Here is a 9,291-nt window from a genome sequence, read left to right on the forward strand (position 1 = left end):
TCCGTAGGTATGTACATCCCACACGATGAATCCCCACTACTGTTGGATGCTGCTAACGTGACACTACGAGCAGAGACCCTTCGACGAAACTGTGTGTGATGCCATAATCGCAAACGGTGGTGTAAAAAAACGTCAAAAAAGGTGCAAAATGTTTGCGATGGAGGATGCATCAAACACGCCTCAGATTTTAGTTGCGTGTGCGATGCAGGGCATACGGTTCAATTCAATCAACCGTTTGTGATGAGGAGGAACAAAATAAATGGGCAACCAGATGAAGGTGTGTGAGATGTACATCATACGGTTCACTCGGATGAACTGTTTGTGATTAGGCAACACCAAAGAAACGGTCAGACCAATCAAGGTGTGTGCGATGTACAACATACGGTTTACTCGGATGAACTGTTTGTGATTAGGCAAGAGAATAGAAACGGTTAAATATAACAAGATGTGTGTGATACGCGTCAAACAGGTCTGTAATCATAAATGTTTGTGAAGACCGATAATAACACAGACGGTTGCTTCTAATATGACGTATGTGATATGCTCTGTCTACAGAACATCTATTGGCCATTGTGGGATGGGCGGTCATCTAGATACGCCATAAGGATGCGAAGAGGCATTGCTACCAGCAAGGACTAGCTGTTCCACCAGTAGCTCATGTAAGAAAACTATCAAGTTAAGTGTGCTCAGGCTGGAGCAGCCATCAGATGGGTGACTGGATGGGAAATTAGTTGTTCCCTCTGCTAATTTAACCTCGAGGTCCTTGTTTTTTCTTTTTTAACACATGTTAAAGAAGGTCTACCGCATTACTTTTTGACAATGTGCGATACGTGGCATACAGTTCATCCATCTGACCTGTTTGTGATGGAATAGGCCGTGTGTGTTGTGGGCAAACGCTTGCTAGTATTCAACCATTTGGGATTGATGAATTCATCGCCGGCGGGTTCCCTAGTGTGGTCCGTGTTCATCTGATCATCATCTACTTCTTGTGCTAGCTCGATGTTCCTTCTATGCTAAGTTTCCATTAATTGATGGCGTTTTATGAACACGCCACCGTTTCCCACCATTTCCTCACCTGTTTCCTGCCACCCTGCTCTATTGCGCATAGCCGGCGCGAGACGCACAGAGGCGACAAGCGCAGCCTGTAGCACATCCACCTTTTCCAAGCATGCCAACCCACCAACGTGCCGCCACTGCCATCAACCTCGTCTACAAGGCAAACGAGTAGGCGCCACGGCCCGTCGAGGCCGAGGCGCTCCCCGGCAACGCGATGGACGACGCCGTGATGCGCGTCATCGCCAGGGTTGAGTAGACCTTTGGTGCATGGCGCTTGAGCGCCACGGATCAAGATAGGCATGTTAGCGCCGACAGGCTGCAGCTCACCGCACAACATGATCGATGGCGCGCCGCAGAGCAAGCTAGTGCATCAAATGACCCCTGAAATTTACCAAATTTTCACATGACAGTTGTATTAGTGCATGTTAAACATAGGAAACAATTTGAAGGCCATAAGAGGAAGCTACCTCACGTTCGTCATCAAACGTGCATTGTTCCCTCTCGGAACCACGAACCTTCTAGCGAGTTTCTCCGGTTTGTGAGGGGTGTGTGTCCAAACGTTCGTCAAACATGCCAATTTCTTTACCACATCATCTTGGTGGCATGACATTACATCATCCAAGGTTTCATGTGTTTCTGATCATTTTTCTATTTTTTTAATTAAAATGCCATGTCACTCCATGCATACGTATGCATGTGTCCATGTCGTGAGACCAATACGTTTGAAAATTCCTTCTAATTTACTGCACATGGAATTAACTCGCACACAAGTACACAGATATGATTTTTCAAACCATTTTGGTTAGGCGTTGCATGTAGATGTAGTTCAAATTTGAATTACGGTCATTAAATGGTTAGAAAATCACTTAAATGTCTTTAAAAGGTCAAATGACCCCTAGAGTTTTCCAAAATTTCACATTACAGTTGTAGTAGTGCACGTTAGACGTAGAAAAAAATTGAAGGCCGCAAGAGGAAGCTATCTACCGTTCGTCATCAAGCATGCATTGTTCCCTCTCGGAACCACGAACCTTCTAACGAGTTGCTCCGGTTTGTGAGGGGTGTGTGTCCAAACTTCCGTCAAACATGCCAATTTCTTTACCACATCATCTTGGTGGCATGACATTACATCAACCAAGGTTTCATGTGTTTCTGTTTTTTTGGAATTAAAATGGCATGCCACTCCATGCATACGTATTCATGCATATGTGTCCATGTCGTGATACAAATATGTTTGAAAATTCTTTCTAGTTTACTGCACATGGAATTAACTCGCACACAAGTACACAAATATGATTTTTCAAATCGTTTTGGTTAGGCGTTGCATGTAGATGTAGTTCAAATTTGAATTACGGTCATTAAATGGCTAGAAAATCACTTAAATGTCTTTAAAAGGTCAAATGACCCCTAGAAATTTCAAAAATTTCACATTACAGTTGTAGTAGTGCACATTAGACGTAGAAAAAAATTTGAAGGCCGTAAGAGGAAGCTATCTCCCGTTCATCATCGAACATGCATTGTTCCCTCTCGGAACCACGAGCCTTCTAGTGAGTTGCTCCGGTTTGTGAGGGGTGTGTGTTTAAACTTTTGTCAAGCATGCCAATTTTTTTACCACATCATCTTGGTGGCATGACATTACATCAACCAAGGTTTCATGTGTTTCTGATTTTTTTTTAATTTTTTGGAATTAAAATGCCATGTCACTCCATGCTTAATTATGTCATAGCCGTTATACCAATATGTTTGAAAATTCCTTCCAATTTACTGCACATGGAATTAAATCGCACACAAGTACACGAAATATGAGTTTTCAAACCGTTATGGTTAGCTGTTGCATGTACATGTAGTTCAAATTTCAATTACGGTCATTAAATGGCTAGAAAATCACTTAAATGTCTTAGAAGGTCAAATGACCCCTGAAAGTTTCCAAAATTTGACATGACAGTTGTATAAGTACTGAAAAAATTCTTGTTCATTTAAAACACCATCCGTTGGCACTTTATTCCAAATTCGTCTTTCACAGCTAATAAAAAATATCTGCAACATCACACACAGTTGTTTTCTAGGAACCGTTTGCGATGAAAATATCTGGGTCAATTTAAGTCTCCCTCCTTAAGCTTCGCTGGCTCGTCCGCTCTAGTGCCGGCAACCCCCGAATCCACGAATCCCGATCCCCATTCCCACACCCCCTTCTTGCAAAGATGACGCCGTGGAAACGCTTCGTGAAGGCCCGTACGATGACCGTGTCCCCCCCGTGCGCCGCTGCGTGCGCCGAGACCGCGGTCGCCTACTCCGAGAGTGCTGCCGCATTGAGCGCGGCTGCTTCCGCCGAGAGGGCGTCTGCGGCAGCCGACAGGGCAGCTGCAGCAGCTGAGACGGCTGCAGCTGCTGCTGCGACGGCGGCTGCAAACGCCGAGAGCGCTCGAGCTGCCGTCCGTGGCGCTGATGTCGCCCTGGCCCGGGTCGAGTCCATCCATGCCAAGATCGAGGATGCACACACCAAGATATTCCAGGCCACCTCGGACTCCAACATGCAACCCACGTCTGAAAAGGCGGCCGTGGCCATGGAGCACCTGCTTCCTCATGAGGTCGTCGAGCGGGAGCTGGAGATGCGGGAGGCGGCGGAGATTGAGGAGCGCCAGGAGGAGGAGTTGCACGTGGCCGAGGTCGACGTAGAGAAGAGTCTGTCCGTCGAGGAATCGGCGGTGTAGTACCAACGCGAGATCTGGCGCAGCCACTACTATGAGTACTACAATCTTCAGGGCGGCGCCGAGGACGAGGACGCGGTCGACTTCAGCAGGGGGGACGCGGAGTCCACCAATGGCGGTATGTCGCCAGGACAAGTCATCGACGTCTCATCTCACACCGGCGATGCATAGGCCTGCGCGGCGACGGATTTTTAATTATGCGTACTTAGGCTTTGTTTTAATGCTGGTCTTTTGTTAGCGCAATGTTTAGGTCAACTGGCTCTGTGTGATTACTGAAATTGCTCGATTCAGTAGGTGTGGTCTGTCTGTTGTACGCTCTTTTGTGTGCCCAAATTAGCAAGCGATGTTAAATTATGCAATGACGTACCCGGGGAAATTTCCACCAAAATTTGAATTATCAAACTCATCCCATGCACGTAAAGCAGAAGAATCGTTTGCGATGCACACAATCGTTCAGAGTGAATGGTCCGGTGGCACCGCGCGCGTTCAAAGTGAATATGCCCATGCCTTGAGACCAAAATTTGAATTACCAAACTCATCCCATGCACGTAAAGCAGAAGAATCATTTGCGATGCACACAATCGTTCAAAGTGAATGGTCCGGTGGCACCGCACGCAAAGTTTCCCTCCACATTTCCAAAGTTTTCGCCTACCGGCAAAATATCTACCCCCGCCTCCCTTCCCCCCTTCCCTACCCCCTTTTCTCCTCGACCATAAGTCACATTTCCCCTGTTTCCTCCTTCCTTCCTTCCTTCCTTGCTAAGCTATAGCCGCTTCCTCGCTCTCGCCGTCTCGCATCCTACCGCCGGGGTCGTCATGGTCTTCTTCAAAGACATATCCAGCGGTTCCTCCTCCGACGACTACTCCTTCACCACCTGGGTATGCCTCTGTTCTCTCTCTCAGGCTATGACTTGGAATGAAGGATTTTTACCCGGAGGTCGATTTGAGTCGTTTCTTCCTCTTGTAGCTCCCTAAGACCATCAGTGGCAACGAAGGAGCGGGGTGGCTGAAGATCTATCTGCTCGTTGTCACCATCAATCTCCATGCGTGAAGCTAGTTGCGTTTGATTCTGTGGACTGTGGGAGGAAGTTTCTGGCATGTGCAGAGAAGGTTAGACCCTCTTTCACTGTTACAAATCATTTGTTAGATGTGATTCAGACACTGTCACGGTCCCAACCCATTCATACCACACCTTCAACCAAACGCATCCTAAGACAGGGTCACAGTTTGTACCTAGTATCTTAAATTGTTGCCATCTCATCAGCGGTGCCATTAGAAAATTATTTGGCACCGCTTCAGTAGTTTGTGCAACCAACTTTGGTCCACACATCTGAGCAGCCAAGCAGTAAAATACTAAATCTTTATGGCACGAAGGAACTAGGCATCAGAGCAACTACGTGCTCCGGAGTCCGGGTCCCTGATTTTTTTTCCGCTGCATCAGCTCGCCAGTGCAGGGCACTGGTGCGAGATGTGGAAACAGTTGTCTTTACCCCAATTTTGGCATACATAATGGACGGCCTTAGTGCTATTAGTTCTATGTTACTAAATTTGTGCATGTACACACCTGTTAGTATCAATTTGTTGTCATCCAAACACTGTTGCTATGCTGTTGTAGTTATATTTACCTTCCTCATAAAAAGTTCAATTTGTTATTTATTGTACATGAGTAAGAACTTGTAGCGTCGTTGTAGTTAATTATAGCTTCTGATGTTCCAGAATTTGGTTGTGTCTCAGTACCATTTATTTCATTTGCACATTGATCTTTTTGAGAAGATATGTCAAAATAAGCATTGGCGATTTTCTATGTTGCTATAAACCCATTTCCCCTACAAGTGTTACTGATCTAGTTTTAAATATTATAGGATGAACGGAAGTGTTCTTACTTGAAGTGGGTTGATCAAGAGTGGCCACAGTCTTTGAAGATGTGGCTAACGAAGCTCCGGAGCATGTATGAGGAAGAGAACACACATAGGCTTAGAGAAAGTCTTGTCAACATTGAAGCATATTTCAAGATGCAGGACAAAAAGTTGAAGGTGGAGAATGAGCTCAGATTTTTAAAAATCAGAGTTTGCTAAGATGGTGCTGGCGCAGGAGGAGGCACTTTTCCAATTGGCCCGTGCAAAACGGGTTCTTACTGAATGATCTTGATTAGGGAAATGAATATATTGTTCTTATGAAGTTGAACTAGCTATATGTTGTACTGTGCTGTTTTCACTTAGCTACGGTACTGTGATGTTATAATATATTTATGTGCCTGATATGAAATTGGCAAACAGTTATTCGATATGAAATGTGAATTTGCGTAATACTGGAATTATTAATTGTAACTAATAAACCTGCTAAATGTGTCATGGACCTTTGCAAACGGTTCTAGCAGTAAAAGCGCTTGCGATGGATAGCCCAATGCCACACAGTTTTCTTTATCAAATCGTGTGTGATATAGTTGATAAAAGCAAACAGTTAGCCAAGGAAGACCGTGTGTGATAGTTACACCTTTCACACATGAGCCTACACATAAAACTATGTGGGATGTACGACGGAACGGAAACATTTTCCCTAGATTCACTGTGTGGGATGTACATAAGACCGGAAACATATTCCTTGGATTGACTGTGTGTGATATACATACGAACGGAAATGTTTTTCTGGGATTCACCGTGCGGGATGTACATACCTACGGAAATGATTTTCTCGGATTACCGTGTGGGATGTACATACCTACGGAAATGATTTTCTCGGATTACCGTGTGGGATGTACATACCTACGGAAATGATTGGGTTTCGATGCCTCGCCTGATCGCACACGGCCCCAGCCTGGGTCCCAGGAGGGCCTATCCCCGACGATTTCTGGGTGGTGTGGGAAGGACACCCTATCGCACACACTCACTTGGCGACGGTTCCAAATGCCGTCACAGAATGGGGTTAAAAACCGTTTGTTCAGGACTGAGGCGTACGAGTGCCCAGAAAATCATTTCCGTAGGTATGTACGTCCCACACGGTGAATCCTAGAAAAACATTTCCATAGGTATGTATATCACATACAGTTCTTTTATGTGGAAATGTTTGTGCAAGGTGGCCTAACGCAAACAGTTCGCTGTCGGAAGCCGTGTGTGATTGTTAGTTGATCGAACACACCTACTTTCTAGAAACCGTGTGTGTTCCTTGAGTTCATCGCCCACGGTGCTGTCTGAGTAACCGTTTGCAATAGAAAACCCCAATAAGCAGGGTAATTAGCCTATTATTGATAATCCATGTACTAATCAAACTGATATTTCTTATAAAACATGCCAGATATTTCATATCCGTATGAAAGCAACCAGGATTTCATAATCGAATTACATCAGATAGCTTCCGCACACAGTTACGCCATTACACAACAGCACCTAGTTTCACATGCAGCATAAAAAAAACTTTGGAAAGTAGCATCATACCTGGTAAATAGACAGATGAATCTCATTTGGGAAATTGCAGAAGCGGAAGGCAAATATTGAGCCTTCAGTGATGTTGAATGTCCTTGCAACTTTAGGCCAGTGGCTATGTATAATTGCCCGCCCAACCTTCGTCCTCTTCAGCAAGACTTCAATATTGTACCGTGGGTGTTGAATGAATACCTTCCTCGCCTCTTGACCATGCAGGTGGTTTGAGAGGTAATCATCGGTGAACTGCTTTGAAAAGTATTGAAAACAAAGCTATGCATAAATCGCTGTTGTAAATTTTGATATGGTGCAAGGGGTAAAAACAAGGTAAAAGAGTTGGTACCATCCTATAGTTGACTGATGTCTTCTTCATTGTGCAACAAAGATCTTGCTGTTATTCGTCTCAAGTTTCTTCATCCTAACAATCTTTCGGAGTTTCTTGACTTGATTGATATTCATGGATATCTTCCCATGTGCAAAATGGGTCGAACAGTGGGTCTAAGCCTCTGATAGCAGCACCTACATTTGCAAGACCAAATTGTAAGAAACCTAAATATTAGAATGATTCCTGCAACTGCACAATAATGTGCTATTAGCAATACGACCCTGCTTGACCAAACCTCGATGGTAAACCGCAGTGTCTCCCATTGTTTCCCTGCAACACACATAAAGAAGATCTTGATCAGGTTAACTGAGAGTTGCCATACTATCAGTAGAATATGTATTGAGTACAGCCAAATTTGATTGGTGTCACATGCATAACAATAGAAAATTGTACCCACAGCAAATGAAAATCAAATTGCAGAACTGAACCAAACAGTTAAATGGACAGCAGACCAAATGAACCAAAATAGTTAACTGAGCACGACATTGCAGAATAGAAACATGTACTAGAAGATAAGACAATTAACAAAACAAAGAATGCTTGAGAACAGTACTACGAAATGTAGCAATTGTTGGACCAAAGTGTTAACTGAACATTACATTTCAGAGGACCAAACTGTTAACTGAACATCAGATTGCATATTAACATTACAGAGGACAAATCACTAGAAGGCACTGGCGGTGGCCTCGAGAAAACACCATGAACTGTATTTTAATGTAGACAACCGCGTGCGGTGTCGACGGTGGCCTCGAAGACGAGGTGCTCCTCTAAGATCTGGCGGTCGACACGCATGGCAGCCATAGCGACTTCGTTCGCGCATGCGGCCGCATGCAACTCAGCTCCACGTTATACTGCGTGTAAAATGGATGTGGGCGGCGCTTAATTGGAGGAGGGGGGCAGTGATTTCGGTGGAAGGTGTCGCTCCGTCAGTCGGGGCATGTGGGACGGGAAAGGAGGAGGATGGTGTGGGTGGGGTGTGGATTACCTGACCATATCGATGAGGCCGCGCAGCAAGAAGAAGGGTCGGCGGTGAGGAGGCCGCGCAGCAAGAAGAAGTGTCGCCGGCGAGGAGGCGGCGCTGCAAGAAGAAGGGTCGCTGGCGAGGAGGCGGCGTTGCAAGAGAAGGGTCACCGGCGAGGAGGCTGAGCTGCCAGTAAGCGCAGTAAAGGTTTGAACTTGGAAAGCAAGGAGGAACAGTGGAAATGTGGCTTTTGGTAGGAGGGAGGGGCGGGGAGATAGATATTTCCACGGTGGCAAAAAAAATTCGCTCGATGCCGCGAGAAACTGGCGCGCAAGTTTGGTTCAATCGGGGGCGGTGGACTGTAGACGATGAAGCTTCCTGCGTAAGCCAGACAAGACGGTGCACCAAGATATTTTATATCGCATCCCACATGATTCTTTCTAGTAAACTGTTTGTGGTATACCTAATTTTTTCATTATGTTTTGAAAGACAAAATGGTGTTACGGAGGGAAAGGATGGTGTTTGAATTGCTAGAACATTTACGTACAGTGAACATGCAACTAGTACATGGGTGTTGTGTTTAAATTTGGAATTATTCCGGGTTCGTTTGGCATTTTTATGCATTAATTGAGTTTCTGGGCATTTAGTGCACATAATTCAAATTTGAACTACAAGCACATGCTCCAATGCACCAAAGTTTGTTGAAAAATCACATCTCTGTCTTTGGGTGAATTTATAGGTCCCATGCAAGAAATGGGAATAAAATTCA

The sequence above is a fragment of the Triticum aestivum genome, chromosome 3D (assembly GCF_018294505.1).
Source record: "Triticum aestivum cultivar Chinese Spring chromosome 3D, IWGSC CS RefSeq v2.1, whole genome shotgun sequence".
Taxonomy (NCBI): Eukaryota; Viridiplantae; Streptophyta; class Magnoliopsida; order Poales; family Poaceae; genus Triticum; species Triticum aestivum.